Source organism: Scyliorhinus torazame, chromosome 16, assembly GCF_047496885.1.
Source record: "Scyliorhinus torazame isolate Kashiwa2021f chromosome 16, sScyTor2.1, whole genome shotgun sequence".
Taxonomy (NCBI): Eukaryota; Metazoa; Chordata; class Chondrichthyes; order Carcharhiniformes; family Scyliorhinidae; genus Scyliorhinus; species Scyliorhinus torazame.
The window spans coordinates 1,931,485-1,945,501 of NC_092722.1; the positions used below are offsets into that span (position 1 = coordinate 1,931,485).

Sequence of the window (14,017 nt, forward strand, 5' to 3'; positions counted from 1 at the left end):
GTCCTGGATGTTGCAGCTATGTGAGAGGACCGTAATTACAACCTTACCAAGAGCTTGGCTGAAGCAGGTGTAATCTTTAATAGTGTCAGGTCTATTAATATTAGACTGGCCTTTCTCCAGAGAATATTACCTGGACTTTCTCTGGCAATAGGAGCTTTTCAGAGATGGAGAACAATTCTGCCTTTAACTTAGGAAATAGAGTTTTCAGGCACAAACAAACACAGTAATTGTCATAAGTGTTTACAAATGTATTTATTTTTTGTGTGAGGTACACCTGTGTCAGCAAACAAGTATTTCCCTCCCAACTTTAAACCCCAGGAATGACAGCCGGGAACTGCTTCACGTATCAAAAAAAACCCACGTTTATTTTCTGAAGAAGAAAATGAATGACTTTCCTACACTTGCCCAAGTTTTCGGATAGTATAACACAGTTTGAATTAGGGCAGCACTGCAGCAGTTACATAATGGATCATAAAACAGATTATATGTCATTTAACAAAAACATCACTGGCTGAACTTTAAAATAAAGAAACATTAATTGCTGTAATTAATCAATGTTTGATACAAATTGAAGAAGGTGAACATGCCGTTTCTAATTATAGCATCTTATTTTCTACAATTCCTGCCAAAAATCATTCTCAGAAACATATAATTATAAAAAGCAAGTAATTCTGGAACAGAATGAATTAGCATTAAAAACCTGAGTGACTTTAAAAGCAGCAGGGATAGAATAAATGAATGACTCAAAGAAGCTTTTTCCAACTGGTTTAAGGGCAAATTTTGCAGAGATCTCCACACTTGTGTGAAATGTTTTCACACATAGGTTTCAAGTGTTCAACACCTTGCTTCCACAAAGATGAAAAGTGTAAAGTAACATTGAAAAGTGTGTGTAACATCTCTTCTTGGAAGGAATGACACCGGTCCAAGAACTAGCAGGTCCACCTACAGTCATTGCAGAAGCACAGAAGTGACATTGGGTGTATAAGGCAGCAGTCACAAATGGCGACCAATCCATCGCCCGAACCTCATTACTGCTATAAATCCAACTTGGATAACAACCTTGATCTGTTTTCATGTTCCACATGCACACTGCAACCTTACATCCTGACAGCTAATATTTCAGCACAGGAACTCGTTTGAATTTCTAGATACATCAGTAAGTAACACTAATATTTAACAGAAAGAATGAAGAATTTGCATCTGTATAGCACGTTTCGAGGTTTCAAGACATCTGAAAATGTTTCACAGTCAGTTAACTACATTTGAAATGTAATGGCTCACACAGCAGCCAATTTGCACATAGCAAACCCCACAAAAAATTGGATAAATGACCAAATAGTTTGCTTTAGTGATTAAGGGGCAAATATTGGCAGGTACAACTGCTCTTCTTCAATGTATGCCGTAGAATATCCCATCCCCATCTGAGGGGGCAGTCTTAAGTGACCAGGATTTTACACCTCATTCAAAAGGTGGCAGTTCCAACAGTGTGGCACTATCCTCAATACTGCACTGAAGTGTGGGCTGAGATGATGTGCTCAAGTGTCTGGCGTGGGTCTGAACCCATTGTTTTTAAGATAAAGATAGATAGTTTTTTGAAGAATAAAGGGATTAAGGGTTATGGTGTTCAGGCCGGAAAGTGGAGCTGAGTCCACAAAAGATCAGCCATGATCTCATTGAATGGCGGAGCAGGCTCGAGGGGCCAGGTGGCCGACTCCTGCTCCTAGTCCTTATGTTCTTATGTTAAGAATTAGGGAAAATTAAGATGAAGAACAAGGTAAAACAGAGTGTTGATTCGAGGCAGAGGTTTGGAGAAAGGAGATGCTAATCAGTGGAAAACACGTATTTTATACGTGACTGCAGCAAACAATGGGGCTTACAGAGATGGTACCATCAAAGTGGAGAGATAAGGAAAATGACACGTTCCTGCCAAAAGCCGATTCCACAAGGTGAATAACATCAAAGGAAAATAAATAGTACAATTGCAGAACACTAACTACTGGAAAGAGGAAAGAGAGACAGCTGACATCAAAACTGCAGCAGTGGCAGATAGTCTCCTGAAAGAAATAGCCATTTTCCACCTTCGCTGAACCTGAAGACTATTTCAAAGACGTGGCCACGTTAAACTGGTTGTGGTAATTATTCGCTGGATTTAGCTGATAAAGTTACTTGAAATTGGATGTTGTTTGGGAATAGGGGTGTCTAAAAGTTTTAGGTTATGTAGATTTGGGAACCAAGGGATAGTTTCAAGTAAGATTAATAATAATAATCTTTATTATTGTCGCAAGTGGGCTTACATTAACACTGCAATGAAGTTACTGTGAAAGTCCCCTAGTCGCCACATTCCGGCGCCTGTTTGTGTACACTGAAGGAGAATTCAGAATGTCCAAATCACTGAACAGCACGTCTTTCGGGATTTATGGGAGGAAACCGGAGCACCCGGAGGAAGCCCACGCAGACACGGGGAAAACGTGCAGACTCCGCACAGACAGTGACCCAAGCCGGGAATTGAACCCGGGTTCCTGGCGCTGTGAAGCAACTGTGCTAACCACTGTGCTACTGTGCCGCCCACATGTGTGTATAGTCACCAGTCTACTTAGGTTTCATAGTGCATTAGAATCTTTCTTGTTGTGTGTGTGTGTTTTTGATTTTCTTTTAAGTTGATAAATATTCTTTATTAATTGTTCACGCAATGACTGGATTGTTCCTCACTGCGTTGTACACCGTTCCTCACATTATACCAGAAAAACACACACATCACTACAAACTGATGTTCCAAGCTATCCTTCTATGTCTTGGGATACCACATCAGTGTGGTTTGTAACACCGTTATATTCGACTTAGATAAAAGTGCCATCACCTAGTCAAGGCTGAGGAGAGAGCTGCCCTAAAGTGACTATAGTCACAACAACGTGAAATTGTGACAAAGTGAGATCTACCTATAATTTCACCAGCTGATCAAAAAACACACCGAACTGTTTAGAGAGGACTTTTCCTTCAAAAAACACAAGAAAAAACATTGAAACACTAGCCACTTGATGTCGGGTATTGTAAGTTGACTACTTTTCTGGAAAGTTCCTATTTGGATTGCAGTACAGACCTGCCCTGACATGTTTCCTGACATTTCACACCTTGAGGGGGTGTCAAGGTTTACTTCAAAAAGGGACTCTTGAAAGGAGCAGCGCTCCGAAAGCTGGTGCTTGAAACACACCTGTTGGACTTTAACCTGCTGTGTAAGACTTCTTACTGTGCTCACCCCAGTCCAACGCCGACATCTCCACATTTTGAAAGGAAGACATTAAAAGTGAAAAGTGCTGGTCTTTAATCAACTGTAATTCTGTCAAAACAATGGGGAACTGTTAGCCAGCCGGGATACACCCAGCGGTCACTCAAGCCTGCCCCTCTGGAGGATTAAATAACCCATCTCGTTTGGTTTCTCCCATCATTTCTGAGGCGAGAGATCAAAAATTCTTGGAAGACACAGACAGGAGGTTTCTAAGAACTGGTTTTGCCAAGTCAGAGACAGAGAAAATTCATCAAAGTCATCTGGAGCAGTGAGAAATCTCTCCCTCCAAAGCTAACAAAAACCCGATCTCTTAAAAGTCTCATATCTTTCAAAGAGGTAGCAACTGTCCAACGGAAAGGACCTCAGGAAAGACTCATTGATTTCTGCGAGACGGACTTTAAACTAGAGATTGGGGGGGAAGGGAAAGTCAGGGAACCAAGAGGTGAAGTAATCAGTGGGAGGCGTAGCTGCTTAGGAATACAAAAAAGCACGAAAAGACAGAACGCAGGAGAGGTTACGATAGTCCCCATCCCACAAAATATGACACAGTGTATGGAAAGGCTCAGTAAACCAAGGTCCACCACACTAAGAAAACAAAAAGGGACGGTCAATAGAGAATTAAAGGTGCTATATTTAAATGCGTGCAGTGTACGGAACAAGGTAGATGAGCTTGTGGCCCAGATTGTGACTGGCAGGTATGATGTGGTAGGCATCACAGAGACGTGGTTGCAGGGGGTTCAGGACTGGCATTTAAACATCCAGGGATTCACAACCTATCGAAAAGACAGAGAGGTGGGCAGAGGGGGCGGGGTTGCCTTGTTAATTAGGAATGAAATTAAATCAATAGCACTAAACGACATAGGGTCAGATGATGTGGAGTCTGTGTGGGTAGAGTTGAGGAACCACAAAGGCAAAAAAACCATAATGGGAGTTATGTACAGGCCTCCTAACAGTGGTCAGGACCAGGGGCACAAAATGCACCACGAAATAAAAAGTGCATGTCAGAAAGGCAAGGTCACAGTGATCATGGGGGACTTCAATATGCAGGTGGACTGGGTAAATAATGCTGCCAGTGGACCCAAGGAAAGGGAATTCATTGAATGTTTACAGGAGGGCTTTTTGGAACAGCTTGTGATGGAGCCCACGAGGGGACAGGCCATTCTGGACTTAGTGTTATGTAATGAGCCAGACTTGATTAAAGATCTTAAAGTAAGGAAACACTTAGGAGGCAGTGATCATAACATGGTAGAATTCAATCTCCAATTTGAAAGAAAGAATGTAGAATCAGATGTAAAGGTGTTACAGTTAAATAAAGGTAACTACAGGGGCATGAGGGAGGAACTGACGAAAATCGACTGGGAGCAGAGCCTAGTGGGAAAAACAGTAGAACAGCAATGGCAGGAGTTTCTGGGAGTAATTGAGGACACGGTACAGAGGTTCATCCCAAAGAAAAGAAAGGTTATCAGAGGGGGGATTAGGCAGCCATGGCTGACAAAGGAAGTTAGGGAATGCATCAAAGCAAAAGAGAAAGCCTATAATGTGGCAAAGAGTAGTGAGAAGCCAGAAGATTGGGAAGGCTACAAAAACAAACAGAGGATAACAAAGAGAGAAATAAGGAAAGAGAGGATCAATTATGAAGGTAGGCTAGCCAGTAACATTAGGAATGATAGTAAAAGTTTCTTTAAATACATTAAAAACAAACGGGAGGCAAAAGTAGACATTGGGCCGCTCCAAAATGATGCTGGTAATCTCGTGATGGGAGACAAGGAAATAGCTGAGGAACTAAGTAAGTACTTTGCGTCAGTCTTCACAGTAGAAGACATGAGTAATATCCCAACAATTCAGGAGAGTCAGGGGGCAGAGTTGAATATGGTAGCCATCACAAAGGAGAAAGTGCTAGAGAAACTAAGAGGTCTAAAAATTGATAAATCTCCGGGCCCAGATGGGCTACATCCTAGAGTTCTAAAGGAGATAGCTGAAGAAATAGTGGAGGCGTTAGTTATGATCTTTCAAAAGTCACTGGAGTCAGGGAAAGTCCCAGAGGATTGGAAAATCACTGTTGTAACCCCCCTGTTCAAGAAGGGAACAAGGAAAAAGATGGAAAATTATAGGCCAATTAGCCTAACCTCGGTTGTTGGCAAGATTCTAGAATCCATTATTAAGGATGAGATTTCTAAATTCTTGGAAGTGCAGGGTCGGATTAGGACAAGTCAGCATGGATTTAGTAAGGTGAGGTCATGCCTGACAAACCTGTTCGAGTTCTTTGAAGAGATAACAAATAGGTTAGACCAAGGAGAGCCAATGGATGTTATCTATCTTGACTTCCAAAAGGCCTTTGATAAGGTGCCTCACGGGAGACTGCTGAGTAAAATAAGGGCCCATGGTATTCGAGGCAAGGTACTAACATGGATTGATGATTGGCTGTCAGGCAGAAGGCAGAGAGTTGGGATAAAAGGTTCTTTTTCGGAATGGCAACCGGTGACGAGTGGTGTCCCGCAGGGTTCAGTGTTGGGGCCACAGCTGTTCTCTTTATATATTAACGATCTAGAAGTTTACAGAATCATAGAATCATAGAAGTTTACAGCATGGAAACAGGCCCTTCGGCCCAACCAGTCCATGCCGCCCAGTTTTTACCATTAAGCTAGTCCCAGTTGCCCGCACTTGGCCCATAATCCTCTATACCCATCTTACCCATGTAACTATCTAAATGCTTTTTAAAAGACACAATTGTACCCGCCTCTACTACTACCTCTGGCAGCCCATTCCAGACACTCACTACCCTCTGAGTGAAGAAATTTCCCCTCTGGGCCCTTCTGAATCTCTCCCCTCTCACCTTAAACCTATGCCCTCTAGTTTTAGACTCCCTTACCTTTGGGAAAAGATGTTGACTATCTACCTTATCTATGCCCCTCATTATTTTATAGACCTCTATAAGATCACCCCTAAGCCTCCTACGCTCCAGGGAAAAAAGTCCCAGTCTATCCAGCCTCTCCTTATAACTCAAACCATCAAGTCCCGGCAACATCCTAGTAAATCTTTTCTGCACTCGTTCCAGTTTAATAATATCCTTTCTATAATAGGGTGACCAGAACTGCACACAGTATTCCAAGTGTGGCCGTACCAATGTCTTGTACAACTTCAACAAGACGTCCCAACTCCTGTATTCAATGTTCTGACCAATGAAACTAAGCATGCCGAATGCCTTCTTCCCCACCCTGTCCACCTGCGACTCCACCTTCAAGGAGCTATGAACCTGTACTCCTAGATCTCTTTGTTCTATAACTCTCCCCAACGCCATACCATTAACTGAGTAGGTCCTGGCCTGATTCGATCTGCCAAAATGCATCACCTCACATTTATCTAAATTAAACTCCATCTGCCATTCGTCGGCCCACTGGCCTAATTGATCAAGATCCCGTTGCAATCCTAGATAACCTTCTTCCCTATCCACTGTGCCACCAATCTTGGTGTCATCTGCAAACTTACTAAGCATGCCTCCTAAATTCTCATCCAAATCATTAATATAAATCACAAATAACAGTGGACCCAGCACCGATCCCTGAGGCACACCACTGGTCACAGGCCTCCAGTTTGAAAAACAACCCTCTACAACCACCCTCTGCCTTCTGTCGTCCAGCCAATTTTGAATCCAATTGGCAACCTCACCCTGGATCCCGTGAGCTTTAACCTTCTGCAACAACCTACCATGCGGTACCTTGTCAAAGGCTTTGCTAAAGTCCATATAGACAACGTCTACTGCACTGCCCTCATCTACCTTCTTGGTCACTCCCTCAAAAAACTCAATCAAATTTGTGAGACATGATTTTCCACGCACAAAGCCATGCTGACTGCCCCGAATCAGTCCTTGCCTCTCTAAATGCTTGTAGATCCTGTCTCTCAGAATACCTTCTAGCAACTTACCTACTACAGACGTTAGGCTCACCGGTCTGTAGTTCCCAGGCTTTTCCCTGCTGCCCTTCTTAAACAAGGGCACAACATTCGCCACTCTCCAATCTTCAGGCACCTCACCTGTGGCTGCCGATGATTCAAATATCTCTGTTAGGGGACCCGCAATTTCCTCCCTAGCCTCCCACAACATCCTGGGATACATTTCATCAGGTCCCGGGGATTTATCTACCTTGATGCGCTTTAAGACTTCCAGCACCTCCTCCTCTGTAATATGCACACTTCTCAAGACATCACTATTTATTTCCCTTAGTTTCCTAACATCCATGCCTTTCTCCACTGTGAATACCGATGAGAAATATTCATTCAGGATCTCACCCAACTCTTGTGGCTCTGCACATCTAGATGACGGGACTGGGGGCATTCTGGCTAAGTTTGCCGATGAAACAAAGATAGGTGGAGGGGCAGGTAGTATGGAGGAGGTGGGGAGGCTGCAGAAAGATTTAGACAGTTTAGGAGAGTGGTCCAAGAAATGGCTGATGAAATTCAATGTGGGCAAGTGCGAGGTCTTGTACTTTGGAAAAAAGAATAAAGGCATGGACTATTTTCTAAACGATGACAAAATTCATAATGCTGAAGTGCAAAGGGACTTGGGAGTCCTAGTCCAGGATTCTCTAAAGGTAAACTTGCAGGTTGAGTCCGTAATTAAGAAAGCAAATGCAATGTTGTCATTTATCTCAAGAGGCTTGGAATATAAAAGCAGGGATGTACTTCTGAAGCTTTATAAAGCATTAGTTAGGCCCCATTTAGAATACTGTGAGTAATTTTGGGCCCCACACCTCAGGAAGAACATACTGGCACAGGAGCGGGTCCAGCGGAGATTCACACGGATGATCCCAGGAATGGTAGGCCTAACATACGATGAACGTCTGAGGATCCTGGGATAAGATTCATTGGAGTTTAGGAGGTTGAGGGGAGATCTAATAGAAACTTACAAGATAATGAATGGCTTAGATAGGGTGGACGTAGGGAAGTTGTTTCCATTAGCAGGGGAGACTAGGACCCGGGGGCACAGCCTTAGAATAAAAGGGAGTCACTTTAGAACAGAGATGAGGAGAAATTTCTTCAGCCAGAGAGTGGTGGGTCTGTGGAATTCATTGCCACAGAGGGCGGTGGAGGCCGGGACGTTGAGTGTCTTTAAGACAGAAGTTGATAAATTCTTGATTTCTCGAGGAATTAAGGGCTATGGAGAGAGAGCTGGTAAATGGAGTTGAAATCAGCCATGATTGAATGGCGGAGTGGACTCGATGGGCCGAATGGCCTTCCGCTCCTATGTCTTATGGTCTTATGGTCTTATGCATCACAAAATGAAAAGGAAGGAAATTGTCTTCAGCAAATTGCAGTTATCTTGGCTTCAATTCAACTCTGGGATTTTAAAAGAAACCAGCTAACTTCAGACAGCAACATCATGCACTCATCTACACCTCAGAGAAAATATTCTTTTACCTTTTATTTGGACTCTAACTTTTCTTTCTTCTGGTGTGCATGCATGCGTGCGCGCCATCTTGTCTTTTATTATTTTGTCTTTGCTTTAGTAAGTAATAAATTTATTCTTTGACTCAAGAAAACCTGGCATGATTAGCTCCTCACATACTTGGATTGGAAAAGACATCCATGGGGAAAATACATGTTTGAAATCTTTGTTGTGACAAACTGATGAGGCTGAATAAGGGGGAACTTGTGTGAACTCACCCAGTCTCAATGCTATTGTTAACGGTATGTGGGAGAGGCATTACTGGATCAGTAAATCCTGTTCTCACCCACAGATAAGTGGAATCTGATAGGAAGACCTGGCCCTCGTGCTGCTGTAGATTCCGGCACCTTACAGTTGCCCCAACCATGGTCAGCTACCTGAGCACAGACTGGGGCTGGAACCTGGGGGCTGGAACCTGGGATCTGGGAGGCTCAGAACCACAGTAGTCATATACCGAAAGAAGCTTCTGATTGCTAACAGTATATAATTAAAAAGGGCAGTTCCAAACAAAAAAGAATTGTAAGAACATGGCTGTGCTTTAAACAATGTCGCACACATGAGTGTGGTGTTGTTTAGATTGCCTGAAGGAACACTGTAACTATAATCAGAATTACTTTTCCAAGTATCTGAGAAATGTGGTTTCTAGGTGGTCCAATTCCTTTCAAAAAATAAATTTTGAGTACCCAGTTATTTTTTTCCAATTAAGGGCCAATTTAGCGTGGCCAATCCACCTAATCTGCACATCTTTGGGTTGCGGGGGTGAGACCCACGCAGACACGGGGAGAATGTGCAAACTCCACACGGACAGTGACCCAGGGCCGGGATCGCACCTGGGTCCTCAGCGGCATGAGGTAGCAGTGCTAACCACTGCCCCACCGTGCCGCCTTGGGTGGTCCAATTCCATCTACACCAACGAAAGGTCACTGACTTGACATTAACTCTGTGTCTCTCTGCACAGATGCTGCCAGATGTGCTGAATATCTCCAGAATGTTTGGTGTTTACTTTGACCAAATGAGTGTTACAGTTAAATTGATCTATTTGCTGTCTGAACACATGTCAGGCCAACTTCCATTTCTAAAGCAAAGAACTGAGTAAATCGTTTCCTCATACCCAAATCCGTATAACGAGCTGGAGACAACGTCAACAGAATATTTATCTCCGAGACAAACCTACTCTGGCCATATCAGGAGGCTGGCAGGGTCAGTGTTAGTAAGCTTGAATCAGCTTTTTCCATCATTACCCTGTGAAACTGACAGCAACATCAGGATCAATGCATGTTCCGTAAAACCAGGCAGTTGTTGTCAGTAGTTCCTTGCTTCTCCACAGGGAGCACTGATTATTTTCCTGCAGCTGCCAATTTTTAGAAATCACTGAACGGCCGAGAAGTTTCTCTTTGGCTTGTATTATCGCTGTTAAAACGTACCCCTCCCATAAAAACGTTACATCTTGGTAATGAGGCGTGACTGCATTTTCTAAGGAATTGAGTCATAATTACTCCCGAACAACTTCTCTACCCTGAAAACCAAATTTGGTGTTTGTGCAATTCCAGTTTTTTTCATTTGGATGAAATTATATATTTTTTCGAATAATAATTTTTTTAAATGTTAGATCGAACATTGTAAAAAATGTTTCCAGTAGGTATGTCCCAATCTTTACTTCACTTTCTGCAAAATTTAGAAAGAAATGAAGGGTGATCGGTGTCTTTTACTTCCTATTTTGTTACCTGTGAGAATACTTCAATGTGATTCGCTTACCTTACCTGATGACATCGCGACTGCTGGAAGCCTAGAGATCCCCTTGACTTGGTATCAGATTCAAACTAATATCAGGAAAGAGGAAATCCGCACTATAGAGATTATTGCATCTTTGTGGACTGCTTTCTTTGAGGTCAATGCCCAGAGACCTCACTGCACTGCTGACTACAACATCTGGACCCTTATTCAGAAGCCCCCCCCACAAGCCAAAGATTATGCCAACCACATTTTACCAATATTTGACAAAAACACAATTCTGTGGATGCTGGAGAATTTCCATGGTTTTCTGCCGTGTATCAAGTGTATTCCACTAATTTCTGGAAAATTAAAGCAGTGTGATAGTAATTCTTCCTTGACCCATGTAACCTCCGCTAAAATGGTCCTTGCATTCAAGTTAGACTCAATTTATTGCTTCATTCACTCCTCACCAATGGCAGTGTCTTCCAACTGCATTATATCCAATTGTTCAACAGAATTTCATATTGATGAGAGTTGAGAGAATAGTCCTGGGAAATAGGGAATCTGAAGCATGTAATGTTTCTTCCGTGGACATGAAGTCATTGCCCTTCACACAGTGACCCCATTCAAGCATTCAGAATGATGGATGACATCAAAGTGCATCAAATTCGCATTACACTGTTCCAAGTCAGTCAACACAGATCCTCTTCTTCCTGACTGATGACACTGAAACTTCTCCAGTGTTTGCCATTTAGAATCTCAATCTCAGCAGGTCCCAAAAAGGTAAGTAACAGACCGGCTTACAGGGCATTCTGGCTGATTATAGATGCAGTTCCGTTTCAATTAGAAGACACATTTATCAGTGAACACGACCCAAATGATGCATCTGATTGAAAAATCTCTAAAAATCACAAAGGAATGAACTCATGTTGATTAAGCTGTCAACTTTAATGTGGGTGGGCTGAGGGAATGCCACATCCTGCCCAGACTGGCCTGGAGTCTGGGACAAAAGCCCAGGTCCGAACTTGAGCTGACCTGGGATTAGGAGAACACTAGCAGGAATGTCTGCCTTCACTGCGTTGACCATAAGACGGTTCTCCTTCTCTCGGCAAATAAGCAGAAACTTAAACGGGAGAATCCAGTTAAGAAGGTCATGCAGTGCTGGTCCGATGTAACAGAAGAGCTCCTACGTGACTCTTTGGAGACAGTGGACAGGTCCATATTTAAGAACTCAGCGACCAACATAAATGAGTATGCCACCACCATCACAGACTTCATCAACAAATGTGTGGACGACTGCGTGCCATAGAAAGCAGTATGTGCGTTCCCCAACCGGAAACCATGGCTCGATCGGGAGATTGACTCCCTCCTGAAGGGCAGGTCTGAGGCATTCAAGTCAGGCGATCCTGATTCAGGTACAATCTCCGCAAAGCCATCCAGGATGTCAAGAGACAATATCAGATCAAGCTAGAGTCGCAGATTCTCGGCGGTTGTGGCAAGGCTTAAACAACATAACGGGCTACAAAGCGAAGCCGAGCAGTATCTCCAGCAGCAGCGCACCCCTCCCCAATGAACTCAATGCATTCTTTGCTCAGTTTAAGCAGGAAACCATCAAACTGCTGTCGACTGTCCCAGCAGCCCAAAACATACTCATACCCACCGTCACACCTTCCAAAGTCAGATCGGCCATCCTGAAAGTGAACCCTCGGAAGGCGACGGGTCCGAACGGGGTACCTGGTCGTGCACTCAGAGCCTGCGCGGACCAGCTGGCAGATGTGTTCGCGGACATCTTCAACCTTTCCCTACTTTGTTCCAAGGTCCCCATCTGCTTCAAGAAGACCACCATCATACCGGTCGGCCAAAGAAGAACCTGGCAACGTGCCTCAACGACTATCGTCCAGTGGCCTTGACATCGATCACAATGAAGTGCTTCGAGAGGTTGGTCATGAAGCACATCACCTCCATACTCCCAGAACGCCTAGATCCACTGCAATTCACATACTGCCGCAACTGGTCCACAGCAGATCCCATCTCCCTGGCCCTACACTCATCCCTGGAGCATCTCGACAACAAGGACTCCTACATCAGACTCCTATTTATTGACTATAGCTCTGCCTTCAACACCATAAACCCAACCAAGCTCATATCAAAGCTCCAAAATCCAGGACTTGGCTCCTCCCTCTGCAACTGGTTCGCCGATTTTCTGACCCAGAGACCACAATCAGTAAGGATACAAGACAACACGTCCTCCACGATAGTCCTCAATACCGGGGCACCGCAAGACTGCATACTTAACCCCCTACTATACTCCCGATACACACATGACAGTGTGGCACAATTTGGCTCCAACTCCATCTACAAGTTTGCTGATGACACAACCAAAAATAGGTTGTATCTCGAACAATGATGAGTCAGAATACAGACGGGAGATAGAGAACCTAGTGGAGTGGTGCAGCGACAACAATCTCTCCCTCAATTCCAGCAAAACTAAAGAGCTGGTAATTGACTTCAGGAAGCAAAGTACTGTACACACCCCTGTCAGCATCAACGGGGCCGAGGTGGAGATGGTTGACAGCTTCAAATTCCTAGGGGTACACATCACCAAAAATCTGTCCTGGTCCACCCACGCCAATGCTATGACCAAGAAAGCACAACAGCGCCTATACTTCCTCAGGAAACTAAGGAAATTCGGCATGTCCACATTGACTCTTACCAACGTTTACAGGTGCACTATAGAAAGCATCCTATCAGGCTGCATCACAGCCTGGTATGGCAACTGCTCGGCCCAAGACCATAAGAAACTAGAGAGAGTCGTGAACACCGCCCAGTCCATCACACAAACCTGCCTCCCATCCATTGACTCTGTCTACATCTCCCGCTGCCTGGGGAAAGCGGGCAGCATAATCAAAGACCCCTCCCACCCGGCTTATTCACTTTTCAAACTTCTTCCATCGGGCAGGGGATACAGAAGTCTGAGAACACGCACGAACCGACTCAGAAATAGCTTCTTCCCCAGTGTAACCAGACTCCAGTCACCTCACAGTTTCTTCCAGATTGAAAATCTGCGTCAATTGCACAGATTCCTTGTGTTGCTAGAAGGATTGTTAGGTTTCTATTGCCAGCTGAGAATGTGGCCACAGAGAAAACTAAAGCCAACCAGTTTCCACAATCACTGCAGGTATCCCGAATAATTCATTTCAGGCAATATAAATTAAACCATCATTTTCAATCAGCTTGGCCAATGATATAACCCAGAGTTATGGGTTTGACAGGGTAGATTCCGAGAGGTCAGATCCTCTCATAGGGCAATCTAGAACAAGCAAGCATTGGGCGACAAGCAAGAAAGTGGAGTTAAGGCCACAATCGGACCAGCCATGATCTTATTGACTAGTGGAGCAGGCTCGATGGCCTTCTCCTGCTCAGGCTCGATGGCCTTCTCCTGCTCAGGCTCGATGGCCTTCTCCTGCTCAGGCTCGATGGCCTTCTCCTGCTCAGGCTCGATGGCCTTCTCCTGCTCCTATTTCTTATGATCTTAAAATGCAAGTGCCCACAAACAAGATGCATCATTCTAACAGACTTGC

The 14,017-nt window shown here is 44.1% G+C and overlaps 1 protein-coding gene across 18 annotated transcripts in view; it reads right to left on the reverse strand.

Annotated features, from left to right (window-relative positions):
* Positions 1-14,017, reverse strand: part of rap1gapa (RAP1 GTPase activating protein a) — an 809,199-nt gene that overhangs the window by 243,684 nt on the left and 551,498 nt on the right. The window lies entirely within an intron of this gene.